Genomic DNA, 13,026 nt, shown 5'->3' with positions numbered 1-13,026 from the left:
TTCAGTAATTCACTCATTCAATAATTCCTTCATCAATCCATCCATTCCTTGATTACTTCAAGCACAAGTTCACTTATGCATTCAGTAGGTCTTTCATTAGTTCATTCATTTATTCACACATTCATGTATTCCTCAGTTCATTCATTCAGCGATTCTTTCACTAGCTCTTTCACCCATGCCTGCTATCCATCATTTGTACCTGCATTTATTCTCCCTCAGCTCCTTTATCCACAAGTTCAACCACTGCTTCCTTGACGACCATCCTGTGTAAAAATGTGCACCCTCCCCCAACATCTCCTTACCCCTCTCCTTCCCTGCTCCGTTTTCTCCATCTGGTATACTTTATATTTTACATATTTATCTCGTTTTCTGGTCTGTCTCCTCCCACTAGGATGTCACCGCCACAAGGCAGGACTTTGTTTTATTCACTGCCATATCCCCAGCACTTGCCCACAGTAGGTGCTCACTAGTTGTTTGCTGATTGGGTGAATGAATTCATTAGTTCAAACATTGATCCAATTGGACTTCGGTTATTTTATTCTTTCATGCCTTTTGCTATCTTTGGATCAGTTCATTCCTTTATCCACTTATTAATTCCTTTTTTCATGCATCTGTTTATTTGTTCCTTCTTTTAACAAGCATGCAGCCTGTCTGCTTGGGGGGGGGGGCGGCTTTGTGCTGAGCAGTCATTCGAAATTAAATAACTACATCATAACCACAGCCAGGTGGGTAGTCACTTGAAAAACTGGGGCTCCGAGGTTTTGCTCACAACCTCTGCTCCATGTGTCCCACCCCTAGATGCTTCCTGACAAGAAGGCTCCGTAGACACTGGCTTTAACAGAGAAGACCAAGGTCTAGGCTACAGGACTTCTCAGTGCCTTTAGCCTGTTCTGTTCCTTGGGACCAATATGGAGAGATTCTTTTCCAGAGTTCAGTTGGCACATTTGGAGGAAGGCTGCACTCTTGACTGTTCCTCAACTGTGGAGAAGTCCTTTAAGTCTCCCTAAGTCTTGGCGGCCCCATCTCTAAAATGTAGGTGATGGTAATCTGTGAGCCACCCCACCCCTCTCACCTGGGACTGCCGGGAGGACTCGTTGAGAAGAGCCACAGAGCCGAAGGTCTGGGTAGGGCCCCAGGGCTGGGAAGCAGATAGATCTCATTTCAAGTCCTGACTGCCTGACTTTCCAGCTCTGTGTCTGTGGTCGGGTGACTCAACACTCTAAGCCTCAGTTTTCTTATCTCTGAAATGGGCACAAGTGCACCTTCCTTATGAAATTGTTAAAAAGACCCAGCAAGACAAATTCTGTCTCTACTCTGATGATTCCAATATCGTCTCCTCTGAGGGCCAGCCCTGTGTATCTGGCCGCTTCTCCAGCACCTTCCTATGCAGGTCTGACAGGATTCTCAAACTAATCTCTGCCAAAGCACAGCTGTGATCTTCCTCTACCCTAAACCTTCTCCTCTTAAAGGCTCCCTTGTTGCAGTTACTGGCAGCTCCATCCTTCCAGCTGCTCAAGCCCCAAGCCCCCAATCTGGGACTCATCACTGACTTCTTACCTCATGTACCATGTCTTCAAATACATCCCACATCCAACCACTTCTCTCTCTCCCCGCCATCCTGGATCTACCTGGTCCAAGCCACTGTGTCTCTCCTGCCTGGACAATTGCAGTAGACTGGTCTTCACTCTATCCTTGCCTTCTGTAGACTCTTTCCCACATGGCAGCAGAGGGATCTCAATCCATGCAAGTCAGAGATCACATTCTTCTTCGGCTCAAAAGTCTCCCATGGTTCCCTGCTTACTTGGAGTCAAAGTCCCGGCCATGACCAACCAAGCACCACACTGTCTATAAAGCCTCTACAAAGTCTCACAGTTCTACAAAGCCATGTCTCAATCAGTCCACTCCAGCCACCCTGGCCCCCTTGCCGTTCCTCAAACATCCCAAGCAATGTCCTGCCTCAGGCCTTTGCATTTGCTGTTCCCTCTGCCTGGAATATGACCCAGCCACTCCCAGACGTTCTCACAGTTTCCTCCCTCATTTCTTCCAGGTCTCTATTCAAAGGCCACCTCTTTGGAAAGACCTTCCCAGACTACCCTTCCTTTGCCCTCCTGTGGTCATCCTCTCACCGGCGCTCAGCACCCCCTGCCTGATTCATTCTTCTGCAGACCTCCTTATCACAGCAGCCCCCACGAGGTCAGGGATCTCATGCGTTTACTCACTGCTGTACCTGCCCTGCCACCACCGCCTCCCCGCACCTAACATAGTGCCTGGCACGCAGTGGGCCCTCCCTACATGGAGGATGTTTCCACTGTTAACTGGCGCAACCCCAGGGAGCCTGGTCCACCCGCCATAGTTCATCCCCCACTTTCCCCTGCCTTGCTGAGGCTGCCCGCTCCCTAGCACAGATTCTATCTGACCTTCACTCAGTTCCCCGCCCAGGGCTGAAACAGCTTGTCCTCTGCTCTCTCCTCTGTTTGAACCCCAAGGGTTACAGATTACCCAAGCTCCCTTTCAACCACCCAGACCCTGAGAGCTGGGGAAGTCGGGGCACGGAGCTGTAGCTCTTAGGAGAGAGGCACAATGGGTGTGCCCCCCCATCCCCCGGGCTCCTATAAGGTTCCAGTCAATCATAGGAAAACTTCCCCTGGGCCTCCAGGGCAGCCTCATTCTCCGGTCTGCTTTATCATTTTAATTGAGTGTGCATGCATTGATTTTTTTTTTTTTCCCCCTGACAGTACTGTTCTTCCTGGGCAGATCTGAGAGATTAGTTAGAGGGAAAATCTGAGATCCTGTTCCCTGGCTCTGTTCCTGAGTCCTGGTCTTCCCCTTTTCAGAGCCTCAGTTTCCCCACCTGTAAAAAGGGCTTGTGACAGATGAGCCTCAGGTCCTGTTTGTCTGAAGTACCTCCATTAGTCTCCCGGCAAACCTGGAAGATGTAACCCCTGGATGGGAAGGATGGGGGTGGGATCTTGCTATGTTTAACCACCTTTGGGTGCCAAGTCTTGAGCTAGGCAAGCAGGGTCATGGGTGGGGGGTGCAGAGCGAAGTGGTTGGGAGCAACAACTCAGAAGTCTCACAGGCCATGGGCAAATCCTGACTCCACATATAGCCTCACTGTCCTCATCTGTCAAAAGCGGGTATTAAGACCTATCCCAAGGAATTACCGTGGGGCAAAGTAAGATGCACACCATAGGTGCTTGGCTGGATGCTTGGCCAGAGCAAGTGCCTGAAGAATGTTAGCTAAGACACTGTGTTATTATATACATTACCCACAGTCACCCTTTCCTAACCCTTGGTCACCTGGAGAACTCCAATTCACTCAATAAAACCCTCTACATGCCCACCTCCTCTAGGAAGTACTCATCCATTCTGCTGCAATAGCTAAAGCACATGAAGCTTGTTATTGCATGTCTGTCCTTGCACTGTCATTCAGTTATTCATTTTGTTCTTAATCTTCCTCACCAGTTAATGACTTCAGGACAAGGACCAGGTCAGATCTATAGTTTTTGTTCCCTACATAAGGGGCAACTGAAACAGGCCACCTACTTGGCATAGGTCCGGGCTGGGAGGGAGTGGGGAAGAGAGAGGGTTGGTCTCGATGGAGAGGGAGTGCAGAATGGAGCTGGGCCCAGAGCACACAGAGGGTCCCCAGGGAAGGCTGGAGTTGGGGGACAGAGTTCCAGAGGTCAGAGTTTTGGCTGGTTCTGCAACAAAGGACTCTGGGAGCTCCTCCCAGCCAGGTCAGGGCCAGCCAGCCCAGGCATCCCTCTCTCCAGGGCTCTATTTACCAGGTATCGATTTTCCTGCCTGTTTACTGGTAGTTATTAAAGGCTGTGTCCCTGGAGTCTTTTCAAATGAGATCTGAACCTGGCGAGCTGGAGTAATTAGGGCAGCTGCTGGCCTCCCTGCTGGGCCCCGCACCCCGCAGCACCCAGTGCAGCCTGTCTGCCTGTCCGTCCACCTCCCCGGCTCACACTGGCCATGGACCAGGCTGAGGGGGGCCAGCTGGTTCCCTGGTGACCTGTCTGGGCCACGATCTCGAGATTTCCAAGGGAGCAGTGACAGAAACACTCTTTCTCCTCCCCAGTGGCCTTGGCCTAGATTTTTAGCCAGAACAATGGGTCTAAGATGGAGCTGGAGGTTCTTAAGCCCGGGAAACAGGAAGGGCCTCAGACGGGTGGCCTGGATGCACAGCCGATCTTTCTAACAGCGACCGGCTCCGCTGGCTCCACTCCCTTTCTCCGGCCTCACGGGCACCCAGCTGCGCTGGCCACCAGGGTCCACGTCCCCATGGCAGTTAGCAACCTGTGTGAAGCACGTACTATTTCTGGGCCTGTTTCTGTGTCTGCTTTTGTTCCCTTCTCCCCCCACCCGCCCTTGTTTCTTAGGAATGTTTGGTTGAAAAATTCCAGTCTTGTTCCAGCTGGACTGAGGGGAAAGGGGCTTTGGCCAAATGTCAGCTGGAGGATTGCAGGAGCTGGGCCCCCAGAGAGTGGGGGTGCGGGCGCCATGGCTACTGCAGCCAGGAACCAGTTCATGCCTGGGGCAGAGACAACCAAAAAGAGATGGAGACGTGGGGGGGAGCAAGAGATAGGGAGAGAGAGGCACAGAGACAGAGAGACACACAGGCACAGAGAGACCAGGATCAAAAAGGGAAATGCTACGGCAGATACCAGAGAGTGGGGGGCAGAGAGACATAAAGAAACAAAATTCTGGAACCTAGAGATGGAAAATATCACAGACAGTCAGAGAGAACAAGAGAGCTGGGCCAAGTGACGGGGGGAATAGAGAGGAGAGACAGTGGGGGTAGATGGCAGTGACAGCAATAACAAGAAAGCTAACGTTTACTGGAGTTCCCGTTGTGGCATAGAGAAAACAAATCCGACTGGGAACCATGAGGTTGCAGGTTCGATCCCTGGCCTTGCTCAGTGGGTTAAGGATCCGGCATTACCATGAGCTGTGGTGTAGGTCTCAATCTTGGCTTGGATCTGGCATTGCTGTGGCTCTGGCGTAGGCCGGTGGCTATGGCTCTGATTAGATCCCTAGCCTGGGAACCTCCATGTGCCGCAGTGGGGCCTAAAAAGACAAAAAGACCAAAAAAAAAAAAAAAAAAAAAAGGCTAACATTTACTGTGTACCCACTATGTGCCAGAGGCTGTGTTTAGCACTGTCCTTCCAGGGAGGGATCTGAATTATTCACATTTTACAGAAGACAGCTGAGGTCCCAGAGAAGTGAAATCTTTTTTTTTTTTTGGCTTTTTAGGGCCATACCCACGGCATATGGAAGTTCCCAGGCTAGGGGTTGAATTGGAGCTGTAGCCGCCGGCCTATACCACAGCCACAGAAATGCCAGATCCAAGCTGAGTCTGCAACCTACACCACAGCTCATGGCAAAGCCAGATCCTTAACTCACTGAGCGAGGCCAGGGATGGAACCCACATCCTCATGGATACCAGGTGGGGTTTGTAACCCACTGAGTCACAATGGGAACTCCCGAAAGAAGTGAAATCTTGAGAGGGTTGGGGATGGTGCTTTATTCATGGAGTAAAGGAAAGGAAAGCTTAAACTGGTTCTAAGGGTTTTTTTTTTGTTTGTTTGTTTGTTGTCTTTTCTAGGGCCACTCCTGAGACATGTGGAGGTTCCCAGGCTAGGGGTCTAATTGGAGCTGTAGCCACCGGCCTACACCAGAGCCACAGCAATGCTGGATCTGAGCCGCATCTGCAACCTACACCACAGTTCATGGCGGCGCCGGATCCTTAACCCACTGAGTGAGGCCAGGGATCCAACCTGCAACCTCATGGTTCCTAGTTGGATTCGTTAACCACTCAGCCACGATGGGAACTCCCGATTCTAAGGGGTTTAACTCAGACAAGTGGTAGCCCAGCCTAGGATACCCCCAGTGATGGGGAACTCACTACCTCAGCTGTTTAGCCATGAAGAGGTTTCTGCCTGGAGAACTTGGTCCTGATTTGACCCCTCTGCTTGTGTGTGGGTGTCTCTGCTCCCAGCTCTTAGCCTTGAGGAGAAACTGACTCTATAGAGACAGGGAAGGCTCTGAGCCCTTCTGTCTGCCCCTCTAGTCTCCAAAGGGCTCCTTTCTGGACTGGGCCAGCCCTAAATCCCGACAATGAACTGCTCCCTCTGGGGGTGGCTTCCTGGAGGGAAGTGACCTCAGTTTGGGGGCACCCAGATCCTCCTGGGAAGGGGGGCCTGTGGGAGGCAGTCATGGGATGTCCTGTCAGGTTGGGGAAGTCCCGCTATAGGCTGAGGCCGGTGACTGGAGCTCGGGCAATGGGTGAAGCCTGATTTGAACACCGACTGGATGCCAGGCCTGCTGAGGTAGTTTACTGACTCCTCTCCCAACCTAGAAGCCTTTAGAACCATCATTCACACTCAGAGAACACATTTTGTGGCCCAAGCTCATGTTAACTCATTTAATCCTCACGTGGCCTTGTGAGGTATGGATATTATTTTATTATTTTATTTTTTTAGGGCTGCACCCGCGGCATATGGAGGTTCCCAGGCTAGGGGTCGACTCAGAGCTCCAGCTGCTAGCCTATGCCACAGCCACAGCCACACCAGGTCCTTAACCCACTGAGAGAGGCCAGTGAGACCCTGCATTCTCATGGACATTATGTAGGTTTCTTAACCCACTGAGCCACAACAGGAACTCCCTTGTGCACTACTATTTGGCAGATGGGGAAACTGAGGCTCTTTGGGAAGACTTGGAGGTCCACCTGGGGGCGGTGGCCTGGCTGGGATTCAAACTGCAGTCTGTGAGCCCAGAGTGCCCCCCTCAACACTGCCCTGTGATCAATAATCCCGCAGTGTTGTTTCCCTCCAAACGCTCCCAGGGGACTTGTCAACTGAGCTGCGGCCCATTAGCGGTTTCTGCACGTTTGAATCTGGCCCAGGGTCCCCAGGGTCGGCTGGCAGCCAGGCAGGGGAGGGGAGGGGGTCTCCAGCCTGGCCTGGGGAAGGCTAAAGGGCTGCATGGCACTCGAAGAGGCCGCCACTTTCAAATCAGTTGCAAAATGTCCCTGCTCTGGAGGCTGCCAGCACCTGAAAGCTGGCTATCCCTACATGATGGGCTGTGGGTGTGGCTTCTGGGTCATCTGGCTTTTAACACACTTGGGTTCAGACCCTCTGGCACAGCAGCAGGAGCTGAAAGAGGGAAATGCAGTGGGTAGGAAGGAGTGAGAGCCCTCTCTCTCCTGGAGCCCTGAGTGGTGTTGGGCAACTGCCTCTGACCCAAGTCTCTGCTTCCTCGTTTGTGAAACAGATATTATCATCATCATATCATCATGGTAAACACCCACAGAGTGCCTCCTATGTGCCAGGTACTGTTCTAAGTGTTTCACATGTTCATTCTTTTTTTTTTTTTCTTTGCTTTGTTAGGACCGCACCCATGGCATATGGAAGTTCCTAGGCTAGGGGTCGAATCGGAGCTACAGCTGCTGGCTTATGCCACAGCCACAGCAATGCCAGATCCGAGCCACACCTGCAACCAACATCACAGCTCATGGCAGTGTTGGATCCTTAACCCACTGAGTGAGGCATCCTCAAGGACACTATGTCAGGTCCTTAACCTGCTAAGCCACAACAGCAACTCCACACATGTTAATTCTTAATCTACACAACATTCTATAGAACAGGTACCATTATTATTGTTGCCTTGTACAAATACCAAAGAGAGAGTGAAGTGACTTACCCCAGATCACATAGCTACTAAGTTAAGCCGGGATTCAGTCCAGCCAGATTTGAACTTCTCTCCACTTCCGCTGCCACCACCCCTACTGCAGCAACCTCTGTCCTGTGTCCCAGTTTCCACCCTTCGACCCTGTCATGCATTCTCACAGACTCAAGTCTGACCACATCTCTCCTCCGCTCAACACCCCTCAATAGCTCTCTAGTGCCCTTAGGAATGAACGGTCTAAGTGCATTAACTCATCTTCCAGGCCCATCACAAGCCTCACACTCCTACGGCACCAAACTTCTAGCTATTCTCTGAACACATCACACGTGCTTATGCCTCTGCATATTTGCACAGGCTGTTCCCTCTGGCATGTCCTTCCACCCACACCACCCCATTTTCCTCCCTGCTGAAGTCCTACACACTTGTCATGGTTCAGCTCAAGCACTGTCCCCTGAAAATCTCTGCTGTCTTCAGGGAGAATCACTCCCTTCTTGGGACTCACATAGCACACCTTGCACTTGCAGGAGCGCCAGTAAAGCACGTAGCTCACTGAAGGTTGAGGCATCTGTTTCTTCTAGCCCGGAAACCTCTCAAAGGCTGGACTGGCTTCAGCCACCTTAGCATCTCTCCACAGCCAGGAGCACAGGGAGGTAGGCACTTGGAAAATGCTAGCTGAATGGATGAATGAATGAATGAACCTACCCGAATACTGCAAATGATGAGGCTGGAGAATGCAAGTTGAGAGTAACTGATTTTGTTTGGGTCCCCATGACGTTTATAATTGTCATGACCAGGCATTTAATAATGAGGTGGACCCTCTCAAGCCTGGATTTTGAAAATCCCTAAATATGAGTTCCTGTTGTAGCTCAGTGGATTAAGCATCTGATTAGTATCCATGAGGACGTGGGTTCGATCCCTGGCCTTGCTTAGCAGGTTAAAGAATCTGGTGTTGCCATGAGCTGTGGTGTAGGTCGCAGAAGTGACTCAGATCCCGCACTGCTGTGGCTGTGGGGTAGGCCAGCGGCTACAGCTCCGATTCGATCTCTAGCCTGGGAACTTCCATATGCCTTAGGTGTGGCCTTAAAAAAAAAAAATCCCCAAATATCCAAGATGCAGCCACCAGGATTGGCGCTCTTGGCAACAGTTGGCAAAAGCTGAGTCACGGTCACCTTGTTCATGTTTTCAAGTATTTATTGAGCACCTACCATGTACCAGGCACTAGAGAACAACAGCGGAAAACCATCACCTTCCCAGGCACTGCATACCTTTCTCTTGGCTGCCCAGGCCCTGTAAATATCTGAATTTCCAGCATGTTTCTGGAGGGGGATATTGAGCCCCGGAAGGAGAAAGGGACTTGGCCCAAATCACCTGCACTTAGAGGGAGCTCTTGACCCCAGGCCCCAACTCTTATTTTCACAGTACCAGGTGACTAACAACTTAGCGTGAATGAACCTTTGTTCCCTGGAAGAGAGGAACCGGAGAGGGCTCCGTAATGGTGCAAATTCGGGTGAACTCTATGCTTCCCCTGGCATGCTCTGCTTGCAGTCGGAGGGACAGGGGACAAAAGCTCCGTGACGATGGGGCCCAGCCTGTCATCGCAGAAGAGGTGGCTACGCTGCAGCTGCTGGCAAGACTGTCCTGGCCGCCAGCACTGCCTCCTTTGATTGCCTCCTCCTTTGTTCTGCACTTCAGGGCGTTCAGCGCCAGGGCCTGGCGCCAGACTCCCTCCCATAGCCCATCACCCGCCTGCCACGACTGCCCGGGGAAGGTGGAGGTGGCAGCCTGGAGCAGCTCCAGAGGGATGCTGGGAGGAGCACAGAGAGGGAGAGGCACTTAGCCAGGTGGCAGAGCAAAGATGCAGCTACACAGGGCCCAGGGGAGACTCAGCCTCCAGCCTGGCTGCTCCTATGGCGCCAAGATCAGGAATAGCCCTACATTCTGGACCTCCTCAGTGTCTGGGCTCCTGTACCATGCCCATCAGCCCTACCAGCATGGAACAGCCTTGAGAGTAGCGGTTTGTATCTGTCCTGCTCATTGCTGCATCCCTAGTGTCTAAGACAGTGTATGGCACGTAGTAGGTGCTCATTAAATTCCTGCTGAATGAACAAAGTAATACTGACCACAGTCCCAAGAGGCATGTTTTACAGAGGATGAAACTGAGGCTCATGGAGGGAGCATGGTTCACCCAAAGTCACAAGCCAGCACTGCCCCCCGCCCCACCCCATGCTGACCAGAGAGCTGCGAGGAAGAGAATCTGGAACTGGGCCTCACCAACCAGGGTCCCTGAGGCAGCCAGTTCCAGATTTGGGGCCCCATGTTCTCAGGTGAGATCAGCCAAGGGCAGCTGGGGGCTGGCGGGGGTGCCTGTGTTAACTGTGAGGCTGGGGGGTCTCACGGGGGGTGGTGACTCTCTTGGGACCTGGAGGCAGTCCTGGGGGTTGGCTGCCACTGGGTGTGATGCAGGAGTGAGAGGAAGGAGGGAGGCCCAGGGGACAAATATGCGGGGGGAGGGAGGCCAGAGGGGCCCTGGGCACCCTCTATACCCTGAGAACTTCACACTCAAGAGGGTCCTAGGGATCCCATAGCCCACAGCCTGAATAGGCAGCTCCACTGTGACCATTCCTGCCCCACACCTCCCCATCCTGGGCCTTCCTCATTACCCTCCCATCGCCTCCTCTTTAGAACCCCCTCATGCCACCCCCTTCACTCCTTTTCACCTTCTTCCCCACTCTCCATCGCAGCCCCCACCGTGCCCCCATTGCTCCCCCATGACAGCTGCTGTTATCCTCCCTGTCACGGTCCCCTTTATCACACTCCCCACTCCACCCCTACCACGAAGAGCTCTAATCACAGCCCTCATCACCTCTCCGTCCTCTCCCCCACCATGGCTCTCATCACCTTCCCTATCACCTCCCCAACTCCAACACCCATCACAGCTTCCATCACCTCCCTCATCTTTAGGTCAGAATCTACAGCTCCCTTGGACCAGTGACGATGGGGGTTTGGGAGAGAGCAGGAAAGGATGGAGAGGGGAGCAGGTAGGGGCAGGGTACAGGAGAGGAGAGAGAAGAGGCCATGAGGAGGATTTGACCGAGGATTCCCCCCACCCCACCCCTGTCCGCCCCGCAGGCAGGAGTGGTCCAGCCGTGGGTGTCGCTGTCCAAGGTGCTGGGGCAGCCGGGCCTTGCGCAGGTGCTGCAGACCACCTGGATCTGAATCTCTGATCCATCTCTTCCTAGCTTGGGCAGGGTCCCCCTCCCCCGCCCTGAGCCTCAGCTTTGCTATGTATTAAATGGGCTGATGCCTGCTGGCTAGGACGACGGAGCCCAGACAGATTGTCAGGAAGTGCCTGCGTCAGCCTCTGCCCAGCCTGCTCCAGCTCTGGCCTCTGAGGGCCCATGATTAACGAGGCTGGTCCTGCAGTGTGGCTCTGGGTCCTCTGGGGCCTAGCCGCTAAAGGGTGACAGCTGGCAGCCCAGCCATGGCCGGTGAGACTCAAGAGGCCTCCCTTCCTCTCTTACTTCCCCTTCTAGTGCTGCCTCCCTTTTTCACTCTAGCCTGTAGCCTCCTCCGGGACCTTGCTGGTGCTATTTCTTCCAGCCAGAAGTGTTTCTCAAACCATATAGGCTCTTGAAGGACTCCTCTTCTAGGAAGTCCTCCTTCTCAGAGGCTCCAGGCACACACTACCCACCTTAGCTGGCTGAGGGCAACCTGAAACTCTCCTATAAGATCTTTAAATGTTTTTCCTACTTGAACATGAGTACTATGTGCAAAATAATATTCTCCATGCTTTTAACTACATTATCTCATTCAGTCAATCCTCACGATAACCATCTCAGGTAGGGACTATTCTTTTCTTTTCTTTCTTTCTTTCTTTTTTTTTTTTTTTTGCTTTTTAGGGCCACACCCACAGCATATGGAGGGTCACAGGCTAGGGGTCCAATCACAGCTGTAGCCGCTGGCCTATACCGCAACCACAGCAACATGGGATCTGAGTTGTGTCTGCGACCTACACCACAGCTCACGGCAATGCCAGATCCTTAACCCACTAAGCAAGGCAGGGATCGAACCCGCAACCTCGTGGTTACTAGTCAGATTCATTTCCGCTGAGCCACAATAGGAACTCCCCTTAGGGACTATTCTTATTTCCATTTTACAGAGCAGGAGTCTGAGACTCAGAAAGGTTAACGGGCTTGCCCTTGGTCACACAACGAACAAAGGGCCAAGCTGGAATTTAGATCTGTATCTGTGCCAGACCGTTTGACTGCCATTCCCATGATATGCATCTGCCTTGGCCCCCACTAGATCCTGAAATCCATTTGATAGGGGTCCAGCCCAGGGCCTTGTACTGAGAGCACCAATGACTGTCAAATAAAAGTAATGAATTTATGGCACCAGAAGAGGCTTCAGGTACCAGACAAGCAGCCAGAGGCTCAAAGATGGATCTGTAAGGGTGGGGATGCAGGTGGTGACAGATGGTTGGGGGGATACCCATGGATGAATTAGTTGGACCTGTCGCCACCAGGGAACGAACCCCTCTGGTCCCAAATACACATCATCCTTCTTGCCCCTGGTGTCAAGTTCAGCCCCAGGGGCCCTTCAGGTTGTCTGGGAGAGGGCCCAAGGGGTCCCTTAATCAGGGAGCTGGGCCCTGGAGGCCTCCGGTGGGGGTGGGTGGAGACTGTACTTGCTTTGGTACAGAACCTGGCAACAAGCCCCAGGAGAGCTTTCAAGGGAGAGGGGGAGGGGACTTTCTCAGCTGGCATGTTGAACATCACCTTATTTTCTATCCTTAGATGCCTGGGGTCCAGAGGACTGATGGGCTATGTGACCTTGAGCAAGTCACTCACTCTCTCTGGGCCTCTGTCTCTCCATCGATACAATGAGCTGCCTAGGAGTCTTAGTGCTGGCAGTGTTTTCCCTGGTGATGGCTGTTCCGCCCTCTGGGTGGCCCCACCTGCTCTCCAACAGCCTAAGTGTGTCTTCAGCTGAGGGGAAGGGGAGCCCCAGCTACCCAGAGAAGGGATGCTGTAGGCTTGGAAGATCTGAAACCAGTCACCACTTGTCCCTCCAGTCTGACAGCTTGGAAGTGCCAGGCACAGCACTCTGTGGGGACAATAGTTGGGGATAATTCCCAGCTGGGCCTCTCCAAGCCTCAATTGTCCCATCAAGAGAATGGGCATATGGCTGCCATAAATGGCCCCAGCAGCAGAGGGAGAAGAGAATGGGCATCACCAGTCAGTCTGAAAGGTGGCCTTCCCCCCGCCCCACCCCCAGCCACGTGAGCTCAGGAAGGAATCTGGAAATTGCCTGGGTCACATTTCTATCCAG

General features: G+C 52.7%; 1 protein-coding gene across 1 annotated transcript in view; it reads right to left on the bottom strand.

Moving 5' to 3' along the window:
• Positions 1 to 13,026, bottom strand: part of DTX1 (deltex E3 ubiquitin ligase 1) — a 40,086-nt gene that overhangs the window by 20,707 nt on the left and 6,353 nt on the right.

The sequence above is a fragment of the Sus scrofa genome, chromosome 14 (assembly GCF_000003025.6).
Source record: "Sus scrofa isolate TJ Tabasco breed Duroc chromosome 14, Sscrofa11.1, whole genome shotgun sequence".
Classification (NCBI taxonomy): domain Eukaryota; kingdom Metazoa; phylum Chordata; class Mammalia; order Artiodactyla; family Suidae; genus Sus; species Sus scrofa.
Note: the sequence above shows the minus strand (reverse complement) of the source record. Positions and strands in the feature narration are given on the sequence as shown.